Genomic DNA, 15,093 nt, shown 5'->3' with positions numbered 1-15,093 from the left:
GCCTGTACAAGACTCTACCACCATCCGTCCCCGGGCGGGCCTCTTCCTTTTGCCCCCCCCCCTGTCAGGGACTTGAGCTACTGTGGGCCGCGAACCCACTTAAAGGGAAAGGGAGAATCGGACACTCCGTAGGGCTGTGCCGTCGGCAACTCTTGTTGGTTGTTGTTTGTTGGTCGTGTTGTCGCTGGACCGTTGGACCCTGGTTCCGGCCTGACAGGCACATTGCACTACATAAGTGGTCTCCCGACCTAGAATCTGGAAACTACGCACAGAAGTCGGAAATAGGTAAATTAGTTCGATAGGTCTCGTTTATTAAGAGTGGACCATGGCATCAAGGCAACCCAAGGACGTCGGTCCTGGGGTCAGAAGGGCTGGATCAGCTCAAGAGTCGAGGATTCCGCGAGGACCTCGTACGCGAAGCCAAGGAAACTCGGCTGCTGATCCAGTTGCAGAAGCGTCCCCTTCGGAGACGGCCGTTGAGAAGAACGGCCTGGAAGAGAAGTTCGAAAAATTGAGCGAGGAGATTCGTCAGGAGACGAAGAACAAGCTCGACGAACTTCTGGGTATTTTTTAAAAGCAACAGGAGTTGCTAAAATCCGAGTTCCACGCTGCGCTTGAAGAGCTGACTGCTCGTGTGGTTCTCGTTGAGAATTTAGGTACTGATGCGTCCCCGGGCCGAGATCCGGAAGTGCTGGATTCGCTAAAGCTCGCCGCGAAAGAAGCGCGGCGAGACGCGAATCAGGCCCTGGAAACGCTGGCCAAGACAAGGGACAGCATCGACGACCGGTTCTACCGGGCTTCGCGGCGACTCAAGGACCTTGAGCAAGCTTCGGGCCGGGCCGAACCAAGTTTGGACGCGGGATCGCTCTCCGACGGAGAAGAAATCGACAGTCCAACGAAGAAAGAAAAGTCAGTCCGGACCCGGGATTCAAAGTGGAAGAGCCCCAAGTCGGCCAAGGGCCGAAAGAAGAAGAAAAGTCACTGTAGTGACGACCGCGAAAATTGCGACTCAAATTTGGAGTCGAATGTTTCAGCAGAAAATGGTGACGACGGCTCGTCGAACCATTCAAGAAATTCTGACCGAAGATCGACACACGGAAATGGAATTTCGTCGAATAAGAAGAGCTCCAAACGAGGCGGAGTCACTTCGTCCGCCTCGCGGAGAGATCAAGAAGCGGAGCCAGAAGACATCGCGACGCGGCGCGGACCGCGATGGGAGGAGTTGGAGGAATTAAATCCGACCAACCACCTCTTCAAGAAGTTGCTTTCGTACAGGACCTACCGCCTGCGGAACCCGCAGACACGTTTGTCGGGCAAGCGGCGGACCGCCGTGCGAAGGATCAGAAGAGACATACCACCAAAGGCGAAGAGAGACAATACGTTCACAGAAGACGATGGCGTATTGGTTCTAGATTTTTTAGCTAAGATAGTCCAAGAATTCGACACCCAGGAGATGAACGAAGGCCAAGCGATCCGCTTGCTACCGGAGTTCCTCAGCGGAGTCGCCTTGAGGCAGTACATTTCGGTGTCACAAACGGCGGGGTCCCACCATGGGAAAATGTCCGTCTGGCCGGAGGCCGTACAGTGGCTATTGCGAAGCTTCGCCACCGATGAGGCAATCCTCCAAGCCGTACTCGCTTTACGGGAAGTACAGCAGCTACCGTCTGAAGAGGAGATGGAATTTTCTATCCGTCTGACGGACGCGAGCAATCGATGTGGAAACGTATATTCGATGGAAGAACAGATGACAATGTTTATTGAAGGACTCGATTCGAGTATCAAGCCGATGGTATCTCAATACCGACAAGACAATCGGGACGTTTCGTTTTTGAGACTAGTTAATTACGAGAAGGCGCATGGCTCGGCGAGCCGCGCCAAGGAGAGGAAGACTAGGAGAGTCACTATCCAAGCGCCAGCGACGCTAAGGACGGGGGGAAGCAGAAGCCTTCGCACCCCACGCGAAGAACCCGCGGCGCGGTCCACTGGCCGATTCACTTTCTGCGTCCAGAGGACCTAGTACTGTTGATCAGGAAGAAAATGGATACGCAGGAGCGCTGATTGCCGAGGGCGATTTTTATGACCCCTCCGATGGGTATGGAGACGAGGATCACGGGGCTAGTGGGATGTCTACGCTACAGACGCCCACGTATACGACGAGCTCGTATATTGAGGCCGGGGAACCCGTATTGGCGTTTCGAGGGCGCGGACACACGCCCGCGCCAAGAATTCCGATGGAAGACAAGGGTACGGCCTTCAGAAGACCGGGCTGGACGGGCCGGGAACCGCCAAGGTTGCCGTACCCTCAGAAAAAGCATGGCCTCGTATGCTACCATTGCTACGAGAAGGGCCACGCAGCGCCTACGTGTTTGCTCTCGTTCCGAAAGATGCACCGAGTTCTGAAGAACTACGAGATGCTCTCCCCGATGGAGAGGTTGGGAATTCCGTCGACAAGTTACCTGAAGGTAAAACAGTGGTTCGAATCACAGGCGGCGAGCACACCGAGTGCCTCTGCCGAAGGTTCGAACCAGAAATCAGGAAGGCTGGCCGCGGGGCCGTCGTCGGATTGGAGAAGAAATCCGCAGCGACAGGAAAACTAAGGGGGGGAATCTCAAAAAAATTCGAAAGGAGAGACATGTGTCCGGAGAACCGTGTCCGGGACCCAGTTCCGTTCCCCGCTTTTAGCGAAGGAGGCAATCGATGATGAGGAGACAGTTGGAATCATCGATAACCCGAAAGAACCCATTGGGATCAAGAAGATTCTGCGAAGAGGCAAGGACGATCCGCTGGAGCAAGTCCGACGCCCCTGGTACAGGGTCAAGCGCGGGGAATGTCCCGAGAAGATTTTGGTCCTTGCGAGGAAAAACTACAAAGTCTTCGCGGACATTGGACCGACGGTCGGATTGATGAGCCGTGTACTGTCCGTGTTGGACACCGGCGCGGGACCTAATCTCATCCGGAGATCCGAGCTTCCCGCAGGAATGGAAACTCTTGTGTCCTTAGGACCGACCCAAGACATCGGCGATGCGAACAACAGGCCACTCCGAACTCTAGGTACACTCAAAATGCTTGTGAGACTTGGACGTTTCGTGGCTTCAGTCGAATTTATAGTTTGTGAAAAACTCGCAGTCCCCCTAATTCTAGGAGCGGATTATTGCGATAGGTTCGTGGAGGCTATCTACCCACGAAAGAGGACAGTTGAGTTGGCGGACTTCTCGGAGGTTCCGATCGTACGGCGATTCTCGGCGAGAAGATCGAAGAAGAATTTGGTTCCCGGAGAGGCCGAGACCGATGCAAAAGGGGAGCGAATTTCCCCCAGGGTGAAGGTGGCAAGAGCCACGACCATTGGGCCAGGGACGCAACGCATGGTCGAATGCACCTCGAAGAGGACTGGGTTGGTCATCGTTCAACCCTACGCACCCCTATACGACAAGCACGGACTGGTAAGCACCAACGGTGTAGTCCAAGTTGAGCCTGACAAACCTTTTAGATTGCTTGTTGCGAATTTTAGGAATTACCCTGTCAGGGTTCAGAAAGGCCAAGTGGTGGCGGAACTATTACCGCACCCGAGGGCCGTACTCAAGAGCAATACCACCATTGGTGAGGTACTTGGAATTCAAGGAAGAGATGAGGAAAATTCACTAATTCTACCCCGCCGCCTACGGGCGAGAGAAGATGCGAACTGTCGGAACAAGATCGCGAGGACCAGCAAGGAGAACGGGAGGAAGGGCTCTCCGCGACGGCAACTACGAAGCCGGAGCGGCGGATTGAGCCTCCCCCGCCGGACGTGGAGGAGCTCGACCTGAGCCAGGTGCCGGACCGGCTGCGCGAAAGATTCCGTCGGATGCTAAAAAAATATTCCCGCATGTGGAATGGGACCCTTGGTGAAATCAACACCACGGTCCACCGGATTGAACTGGCCCCGGGTACAAGGCCAATCGCACAAGCTCCCTACCGAGCCGGTCCAAAGGCTCGGGAGGTCGAGGACGCAGAAGTACAGAAGATGTTAGAAGCAGGATTCATCGAGCCGGCGCAGTCAGAATGGGCGTCGCTCGTTTTATTGGTGCCCAAACCGGACGGATCGATGCGCTTTTGTATCCAATATCGCAGGTTAAACGCGGTAACGGTGAAGGACACGTACCCTTTGCCGCGCATGGATGAGTGTCTGGACTCGTTGGGAGACACCAAGGTCTGTTCCGTGTTGAACGCGATTTCAGGGTATTGGCAAATGCCTATTCCGGAAGCGGACCGCGACAAGACAGCTTTTTCGTGTCACTCAGGTCTCTACCGTTTTCAAGAATGCCCTTCGGGCTTACCAATGCGCCAGCGACGTTTCAAAGAGCTATGGATATCCTGCTCTCTCCGTTCTGCTGGAAATGCTGTCTGGTATATCTAGATGATATCATCATCTTCAGCAAATCTTGGGAGGAGCACGTCGTCCACGTTTACGAAATACTTTCTGTATTGGAAAAGGCAGGTGTGAAGCTCAAGCTTCGCAAGTGCGAATTTTTCGTCGAAAAGATCAAGTACCTGGGCCACGTCGTTCGGCCAGGTACATTGGAAGTTGACGCCGCGCGAACCGCCGCACAGGAACAAGTGAGGTACCCTCAAACGCAGACCCAGCTCAGGAGCTTCTTGGGACTCTGCAATGTCTACCGCAGCTTTGTCCCACATTACGCAAAAATCGCGCATCCGCTCAATCAACTATTGAAGAAGGGACAACCGGTCCAGTTGGAAGGATTCGACGAACCGTGCGAAAAAGCTTTTCATAAGCTCAAGGACGCCATCTTGGCACCGCCGGTGTTGGCGCTGCCGAAGAAGGACCTACCCTACTCGGTAGACACTGATGCAAGCGACTATCAAATCGGCGCTGCATTATTTCAAACGCATCCGGATGCGCAACGTGAACCCATCGGGTTCTTTTCAAGAACGTTAGCCGCAGCCGAGAGAAACTATTCTGTATCAGAAAAAGAATGTGTAGCGGTAATTTGGGCCGTACAGACTCTAAGACCATATTTATATGGCGAGCACTTCATTGTGCATACCGACCATGCCTCATTGAGGTGGTTGATGAACGTAACCGACCCCAGCGGGAGATTAATCCGATGGAGGCTCCGCCTCTCTGAATTTGATTTCGAAATCAAGTACAAGAAGGGCAAGGCTAACAGCCAAGCTGATGCCCTGTCAAGACTACGGACCGCTGGAGAAACCGTCGACGAAATCGACGACAAAATTCCATGCTTTATGGCCGAACCGGCCGAGGGAACAGTGGAGGACGAGGACAATTCTGTCGCGCTAGACGACATCCTCGCTCTTGAGGGGCGGGCCGCCCCTGATCGCCTCGATCAATTCCAAGCTGTCACTCCGGAGGAGCTCATTGGCGGGCAAGCCGTCGACCCCTTCTGCAACCGCATCAAGGAAGAAATGGAAGCCAGAAAGGTGAGAACGTTCAGCATGGAGACCGAGGAACTCGAAGGAACTCTATGCTGTACCGCGACGGAGTTTGTACGAGTGGTGGTACTGCAATCGTTAAGGGACCGCGTCCTAGGGTTGAGCCACTACGCAAAATTGGCAGGCCACCCGGGGGCAGGAAACTTTACAAGACATTGAGAAGATGTTTCTACTGGCCTACGATGGCCCTAGACAACTACGCAGTCGCGAAGAATTGCGCCGCATGCGCGCGGGAAAGGGTGAAGTTAAGAAGAAACACGAAGGAAATGAAGCTGTTCACGCCCAAAGCTCCGCTGGAGTTTGTCGCCATCGACATTCTCGGCGAGCTAATTACAACTAAACGAGGAAATCGGTATATTCTCGTGATCAGCAATCGATACTAGAAACTGGTACGAACCGTACCGTTGAAGAAGACATCAGCTGCGCACATCGCACAAGCCTTCGTTCACCATTGGGTATTCGTGTACGGACCGCCGGTCAAGCTGCTGTCCGACAATGGAACACAATTCACGGCCCGGATTTTTCAGAGCGTCTGTCGAATTCTCGGCATACGCAATGTGTTCACGACTACGTACCACCCGCAAGCCAACGGCCAAGTTGAGAGGTTTAACCACACGCTGACTTTCGCGTTGCGAAAATATGCTGGAGAGCATCCCAAGGACTGGGACCTATTTAGCGACGCCGTGACGTTCGCATACCACACGCAAGTGCATCAAACTACGAACATCGCGCCCTTCGAGCTGGTGTTAGCTCGGGCGCCGAGAAGCATTGCGTTACAAGCACAGCCAAGTTTGGAAGGATTTAGCTCGAATCGAGCGTACTACCTGAAATGGCAGTCGTGGTTGGAAAGCCTGATGAAAGGCGCTGGTAAGAGCTTGAGGAAAGAACAAGCGCGCTACAAGCGAAATTTCGACGCAAGGCTCCGCAAGTCGAAGTATGACATCCCTTCAGGATCATACGTATTCCTTCGGAAAGAACAAGGCACGGCCACCGAGCCGAAACATAAGTTGGCACAAGTGGCTACAGGTCCATATCAAGTGAAGGAATCAACTGAGAATACGGTCGTCATTGCCATCGGCGACCAGGAAGAGCGCGTGTCGCGAGATAGAGTCGAATTAGCCCCTAGTCCCATGGACTACACGCCGATAGTCGGGCTACGACAAGCGCTACAATTTCTCAACGCAGGAGGAAAACGAGAAGGACCCGCCGCGCAAGCGAAGGATAGGATGGATGACGGACCGTTGATAAATCAGGAAGCTACAGGCACCCCGTCCGGTCTACAAGAGATGGGAGGTTCGGAAGGACAGGGTGAGGAGGAGTCACTGACTCTTCGGAAGGGGGACGGACAGTTGGACACGCAGGAAGAAGGAGCCGGGAGTCAGGAGTATGTGATCGATAAGATCGTGGACCACGGCTACGACGGGAAGAAATTAATTCTCAAAGTGAGATGGTATGGGTATAACCTCAAGGACGCAACGTGGGAACCTATCGAGCAATTGCCCCGCAGCGCGGCCGTCACGTATTTCCGACGGAAAAGACTATCCTTGCCCGCGCAGGTCGCGCAAGCGCAATCAAGATAGTGGTAACCAAGAATTTCACATGTCAGTGTCAGTGCGGTAATCTGCACTGGGCAGAGCGAACCGACCTGAGGGTCAAGAAAAGGGGAACGATAAGATGGAACAAACCAGGTGAGGGGCCTTCAGATAGCCCCCCGCAAGTAGAAGAAGAGCGCGCACGAGTAGGATGAGCGTCGTGATGAGATACTCAGGTCGGAAGTCGCGTAACGGGGTGCCAAGCGAAGAAAGAACGCTGGAAGAACGGGGACATGGACTGGACAATCCACCTTTTTCACTCTTACCTTCATAACAGTTCGGTCTCGTTTTTGTTTTATTTGTGATTGCTTTTGTGTTGTCCTATTTTATTTTATTTTTGAGATGTTGGGGACACGACCCCGCACCGCGGAGGTCGGTCAGCAAGTTTACGAGGATCCCAAGGAGGACGTTGAAGAGGCGATAATCTTTGAGATCAATTCCGCCTTCGACAAGGTTACGGCCGACACCCGCGTCGCGGGATTCTCACCGGGTCATAACGAAGACATCTCTTTTATTTTCTTTTCCTTTTCTTTGCTTCGGTTTTGTTTCTTTTGTTTTTTTGATGTCGAAGACACAGCCCCGGGCAACGTCCGGGGCCCCTAAGAGAATGAGGAAGGTGAACCAAGTCGTCCACTTACAAGAAGAGAAAAGAAAAATGGATGCACGACGTTGATGGCCAACCAGGTGACATTAGTTAGATTAGAAAAATTATAAGTATGTAGCGAACGCCGTGAGACAGGACGGAGTCCGGCAGACGTGTGCTCTACGAGTGACCGCGCACGACGATGATATTAAGGCAGAGGTTCCCGGAGGGGCGTACTTCATGTCGTTGGAGAAGGGCTGAAATGGCCGACGGCTGGTTGAAGGGCTGTGGGTGATTGAGGAAGTGTCTGGTGGCAACCAGACGGCAGCATAAATGGGAGAGCGGAACGCATTGGAAAGAGGGTAAGTGGAGGAACAAGCGTGGTTCCGCAGTCGCGTGTGCAGGCGTACCGATCAGGCTGTGTCGGTCGCGAATGATATACACTCGAATATCCCGCGCAAGTGGGCTATTCTCGCTGATACTGTGGGGAGCGACAGGGAAAGGAAGAGCAGACTACTGTCCTCCACGGTGGGCATGGGGGTGCGTCAGACGGACGAGTGGGTTATCTTTGAGTCGAGGGAGAAGGGGTCTAAAGGATGTGGCTGAGGTGCATACGCATGCTGGCAAGGCGAAGCAGGAGGAAGTGGATGATGAAATGTGCGACGAGGCTGAGGCATTGGCAGGAACGAGAGTCGGAGGCGTGGGAGGCGTACCTCTTGAGGTTGAAGAGATGCACCACGATGCGAGGGGAGAGTCCGAAGGGCGGGCAGTTGTTGTTGGATGGCCCATCGCGTAAGCCGCGGTACATCCCCGAGTACACCGCAACAACACCCCGTGAAGATCGACAAGTGTCGCGATGCCCAAGTGGAACAGAGAATTACATCGGGAATTTTTAAGCAAAATTTAGGAAGGCATGTCGCGTCGAGCGCACGAGGCGCTGGGTACTTAGAAGATGTGCAACGGCACGCAAAAATTTCCTAGCGCGCGCGTAACACACTCACCGATCCCCGGCGATCAACTCCTCCCTGTTTTTCTTTCTTTCTGTCCCATTTTTATTTTGCTTTGTCTAGTGACCTTGAGGACGCGCGTCGCCGCGCGGACATCTACAAGACGGGAATTCTCGACCAAGAGGAGCGGCGCGGGGAAGACTAACAAGAGATACGGAGACTGGCAACGCGACGGAACCGAACCGCGTCACGAGATCCGAAATCGCGTGAGTTTCAAGATGGGCAAGAGAGAGGGGTATCTACCCGCAAGAAGAAGGCGATTGCGAAAGTGGTGCGGGTCTAGGGAAAGAGCAGCGCGAACAGGTTGAAGCTGTGAAAGCGCCCGCATCACCCTCAACCAGGAGACGTGCAGGGCGATTAGGTTCTAGAAATATTGAGCAGAATGATGGGGAAAGAATCGAAGCCGTCTCTTCGCCGGGAAGAGGTGGCAGTGCGAATGCGCGGTGGAAAAAAAGGACTCCCCAGTTCGAAAGGGGCTAAGTGGAACTCCGAAACGAAATGGTAGCTACATTGTCCTAGAAGGAAAAGAGGGCGCACGTCCTCGGGCAGAGGGCTACCGCGAAAAGCCCCCAAGACGACCACCACCACAGCACATGCCAAAACGGAGGAGACCGGAACTCAAGGGGATGGAGGAAGCAAAGATGCAGGTGAATTTGACCAAGACTTTTCCTTTTCCGCGCCTGATCTCTCATATGACAAGACATTGGGTCTGGGGCCGGACGAGAAAGACGACGAGCCCATGGAGACTTCAGATCGCCATAACAATACTGTCAGACATCAAGAAGAAAAAGGAATAGATGCTACGATCCCTGCGGATCTTTACCCCGTAGAGAACGAAAATGGCAGGGCAGAAGAGAATGTTTCTAGTGACACGGCTATGGAAGAGGGCACAGCGCCGGTGCTGAACACCCTGCAGCAGACGGAGACTGATATTCCGCTCCCGGCCATGACAGACAAAGATGAACCTTTCCAGGCAATGATGCTCTGTCAGCAATTTCAGAGAAGGTACTGGGACTTTGCCGACACACAAGACGACATGATTGATCGGTTTTTACGTCTTCTGCGAAGACGTTCGAACTTAAATCTGTTGAGGTCTGGTAATGAGCTACTCTAGGCTTGGGCATCTCCAGATGAACAGCAATATCTCCGGCGGCAGAAGTGGTGCGCAGAAGTGAATTTTGCCCGCGTAGAACTGCGTCGTATGCAAGAACATGCGCTGGAGGATGACGCCAGGTGAGGGAAATTAAATTCCCCTCTTCACAAATATCAAGGCATGTTTGTAGGGAAAAGGAGGTCGATGGAGACGGGGAGAATTCCCTACTTAGTAGGAAAATGAGGCACAAAAGAAAAAAACGGGTGAAGCAGACTGACCGTTTTTATTTGACAAGGGTTGAAGCGCTCTTTGACGAGCAGAGTTTGCGAGATAAAACGTCGGAGACATGCCGACGGCATCTTCGCCGCGAACGAGCTGGGTTAGTTGATAGGCTTGAGAAGTCTACGTGGCCAGAGTGGCACCCCATCAACAGGGCAAGATCGGGAAGAGACAACCCCGACCGCCACCGAGTTGGCGACTACATTCACGACGAGCGCACCCTATCAGAAAGGATGATCGTCAGAGCCCTGGAATTTTGATTTTAGGGGGAACTACGCAAGGCTTTGTGTGCGGAATGCAAAAAGTCACTACATTCTTCCTGGGGGTTTTTTTGGCGGTGAGAAAACTACTGTAGCTATGAGCGAGAAGGAGAATTTGACGTCAAGGGACGATGTGTTAGGAAGGGACGCAGGGGTGCACGGAAAGTGGATAAGACAAGGGAGACAGTAACGAGGAAAAGAGAAGGAAAGTGGAGAGAAGAAGATGCGACCGCGGCGACGGGGCGTATGAAAAAAGAGCAGGAAGTTGATAGGAGACGGAAATGCAATTTATTTTCGGTGGAACGAAGGGAAGTGTCGACGATGGGACGACACTCTCAGAGGACAATGATCCGAACATGGATCGGCAGGACGCTACCATCGGTAAGGGGTCAATGGGACGATTTACCCAAGGATATTTTTCTTTGGAAGTGAGGCGACAAGTTGCGCCAGTAAGCGCAGGTCAACAAGGGACGCTCTTCGAAGAGCCCCCTCGTTTATTCCATGGGCACGGAGTAATGTGCGATAAACGCTGGCGGCGCCATCGTTCTTTTTGACGATATCTGAAGAGGACGGGGAGGTCGAACCTCCCCTGGTCGATTGGACTGCGTCGGCAATTGGTGGCAAGGAGACGGCAACTGGAACAGCCGCAGGAGAAGGGGGACGAGCTGGGACGTGCACAGGGGCAGACGGAGCAGGAGGAGCCAAGGGGGTAAGGGACGAAGAATTTCCCTTCCTTTCTGGGGCTGCGCGCACGGACAGACTGTCAGTCCGGCTAGATGACGAGGAGACCTCTCTCGTCTCTGATAGAGGGTAACACCTGGCCACTGGAGGTGAATGAGACCGCAAAGGGGATTTGACCTCCTCACACTCGGGGGCTCTGGTCGCCCTTATCGAAGCATTCACGGGGAGAGTGGGGCCGGCCGGATCGACAGGGAGTGAAGTCGGTGAGACCCACAGGAAGGTCAAATCAGCCTATCGGAGGCAATAAAAAATCGGCGCAAATATTTTGGTCCGGGGCCAGCAAAAAATGTGTCATAAATGTAGCAACGCTTGTTGATTTCATGTCGCGATTTTGCACATTTTTTACCAATAACGCCATTGGCTGAAAATCAGAATAGTTATGGCACAGCGTCTCTGCCTGGCCTGTGGCGGTAGATGACTGGCTGGCGCTGCACACAGGTAAGTCTCGCAGTGCCAAACGCCATTGGCTGAAAAGCAGCAGAGTTATTGCACGGCGTCTCTGCCTGGCCTGTGGCGGTAGATGACTGGCTGGCGCTGCACACGGGTAAGTCTCGCAGTGCCAAACGCCATTGGATGAAAAGCAGCATAGTTATGGCACAGCGTCTCTGCCTGGCCTGCGGCGGTAGATGGCTGGCTGGCGCTGTACACGGGCAGGTCCCGCAGGGCCAAACGCTTTTACATTGATGCAATGATGAGACGGTGATCATCGCTGCATATGCGCAGCCACCGACGACCATGTTTTGCTGCTCCAGGGCAGTGAAAATATGTCTCCATTCGCAGCTCCAATGCAACACTAGACGTAATGCTCCGACCTACTCTCAGTCAATGAAATGTTAATCCAGTACCTTTCTTGCAAAGGTGATATCACCCCGCCGGTCCAGAAACGGTCCCAACCCGAAGGATGAAACCGATAGGGGTTCCAGCGGCGTTCACATCACATTTATTTGTAGCAACCAAAGAGTATTGTTACGGCTACATACACTACATCTACCCCGTCCAAATACCGGAATACCGCAGCAGTGGTTCATTGCGCTTCCGTTAAATACAATAATCAACGCCAATAAACATAATAAGAGAGGTCAGTTACGGTCACAGTACGTCATGATGGTGGATTGGAATTCTGATAGACCAAGGAGGGTGTACTGATGGCTTACCTGATCCTGAGTTAGAAGACGGGCGGGTTGACCTGCAGTGAGACAAGGAACGCTGTGAGGCTTGGTCAGAACAGTTCTTCGAAACTTTCAATGTGTTAGAGAATGTGCGAACTTACGTTACAGCTTTGTAGGTAATCGCAAAACGGCATTGCCTAGAGAAAGCGCTCACTTACCAAACGTCTGCAGCGCACTCGTGTCTCCGCATGAGATTTCAACCAAACACGCAACTCGCAGAAAGCAAACTGTCAGAAACGGGGATGCGCGGTGGGTCATGACTGTGGCAGAAGTGGCGTCACTTACTATGGATGATATCTCAACCAAACACGCAACTCGCAGAAAGGAAACTGTTAGAAAAATGGATTCGTGGTGGGTCAGAACTGTGGCAGAAATGGCGTCACTTACTGTGGATGATATCCCAAACAAACACACAACTCGCAGAAAGGAAACTGTTAGAAAAATGGATGCGTGGTGGGTCAGAACTGTGGGAGAAGTGGCGTCACTTACTGCGGATGATATTTCAAACAGACAAGCAACTCGCAGAACGGAAACTGTTAGAGAAACGGATGCGTTGTGGGTCAAGACTCTGGGAGAAGTAGCTTCACTTACTGTGTGGATGATATCTCAACCGAACACGCAACTCGCAGAGAGGAAACTGTCAGAAAACGGGATGCATGGTGGATCAAGACTGCGGACGACGGGCGTGCAGAGAGTTGGATCTCGTCCTGGAACTATATTGCTGCATATATATATGCAGTGTTCAGAAAAAACCAGTAGCTAGATATTTCAAACTGTTCATGGGCACGTGTCGTACTGAAATCTCAATTTGAAATTACCGAATTCGGTATGGCATGGCTGTCCTTAACGACAGCCATTCATTGAGCTTTTGCATGCGGCATCACATCAAAATGCGAGTAGGAGCATATCCTTTTTACCGTTTCTATTCATTGAACCAAGCTTTAATATTAACGACACAACCGTATGCATCGCCAAATGTAACAAAAGACCTTCTTTCGGCTGTAGAGCAGTAAGCTTGCTGAAATCTTGTTAATGCCGAGGTCCATGCCAAACTTCACTGCAGCCCCACTTCTAGTTGCGGACCTGGTCGAAACTGTCACAGATGGGGCGTCAAAGCAAGAGTCGTTGGGTTCTTAAAAAACGCGGACCTTATGCAAAGCGTTCCGAAGATGTTGCATCACAAGGGACTAATTCGGATGGGCACGCACCATCTTCTTCTGAACCTCAGCTTGAAAGAAATCGAAAAAGAGCAAGGCCATGTAGGCAACTGTCTACAAAGCCAGCTAAACGTCCAGGAGATGGGTTCATGTTACTAGACGGTCAGTCAGAATCCTACGCTTCCCTTTTGAGAGACGGGCTTTTAAGCGACCTCCAAGAATACCAAGGCGTCATGCATGACGGTGTGGAGGCACTTCCATCAAGTCCTCACCCCGAACGAAATAACACGATCCGTTGTGAAGAAAGCGAAGGAATTTCTGGATTAGACATTGGATTGAGCGTTGAGCAGGACAATGCCTACGAAGCTGAGGAGTCTGAGGAGCTGATAGACAGCATGTTCGAAAGCGCTTCTGGTGGAATTCGATTGACCTGGACAAATATTGCATCACTGATAACAGCAACTGGGAGCACGCGTCTCAGCGAGACTGCGTATCAGACACTTGCCAACTTTAGGAACTGGAGACCGAATGAAAGGCAGCTCACTCTCAAACTGCCAAGTACATCTACTCTGAAGAGACGTGTTCGTCCATTTGCGAAATCCAACTTCTTCGTTCCTTGTCATGTAGAAATGTTTACTGTGGATTTGTCGAAGTCTGGGTCGAAGGCTGGCGTTGGAAAGTATACCTCACAGGACAGCGCTCCGACCATGATTGTAAGACCGAGCAACTGGGCAAAACTTGACTTTTCGACAGCAAAATTGCGGGAGATGGTGCAAGGAAGACGGCATGATATGGATCCGTCAATCGAGATACCGAGGTTCTCGGATATTGAGGACACTCCAATAATCAAGGATAGGGCTGGGAGTCTATCTGTTTATCGGATTCCAACCGAAGATGGTGTGACAGTGAAACTGCGAAAAGGGCTCCTTCTTAACATTACGGTCGAAACAAGTGACGCAGTGAAGGGCAGATTGATGCAAGCCCAGTTTGCAGTAACGTCCTCAACGAACATGACATTTCATGCAGTTGTATCTTCCTTCTTTGTTTACGATGAGCCAAACTGGACAGAACCGCAGGCGGAGTCCAATTCAAAGCGTACCAAAACGATGAAGACGAAGAGACCAGAATCTCGGGCATTCCTTCCCAGTGACATGGTCGTCGAACTTGCACTCCCAGGACAGCCAGACGCCGAAGATTCGGAAGAACCAACGCAAACACCCTTCCTTGTGTATAGGATGTGGAGAAGACAGAACTGTGATGACGACTACGCCACCAGCTTGGTTGTATCTTCTGAAAGAAATGTTTCGAATCTCACCGGAACGAATAGGGGCGTTTACAACCAGATGTTTGACAAAACCGTAGTGAAACGAGTATCTGCCGATGATAATCCAATGAACAAGGGTCATCGCGTCGATGCGGAAAGCAGTGGACGTTTGGAAGATGGAAGAAAGTACGTTGTGTATAGAATGTTTCTGTACTCTGATGGATTTACGCCGTACATTGGAAAGAAAGGAAGCATGGGTGGTGTATACATGCTGCCAATAAGTATGGCTCCGGAGAACCGCAATGGAGCAGGAGCCATCAGACCTATCGGGCTAACTCCTCCAGGGGTATCTACAAACGAGGTACTGGCGGCAGTTATTGATGATATCATTGAGGGGACAGAAAAGGGATTTGAGTTGACCACTGCAAAAGGAGAGAAGTCTAAGGACCAAGGTGTGACCGGAGACGGATGGAGGCATGTTGCAAGGAAAATGAAAAAGA

This window comes from Chondrus crispus, genomic scaffold (assembly GCF_000350225.1).
Source record: "Chondrus crispus Stackhouse genomic scaffold, scaffold_272, whole genome shotgun sequence".
Lineage (NCBI taxonomy): Eukaryota > Rhodophyta > Florideophyceae > Gigartinales > Gigartinaceae > Chondrus > Chondrus crispus.
Note: the sequence above shows the minus strand (reverse complement) of the source record.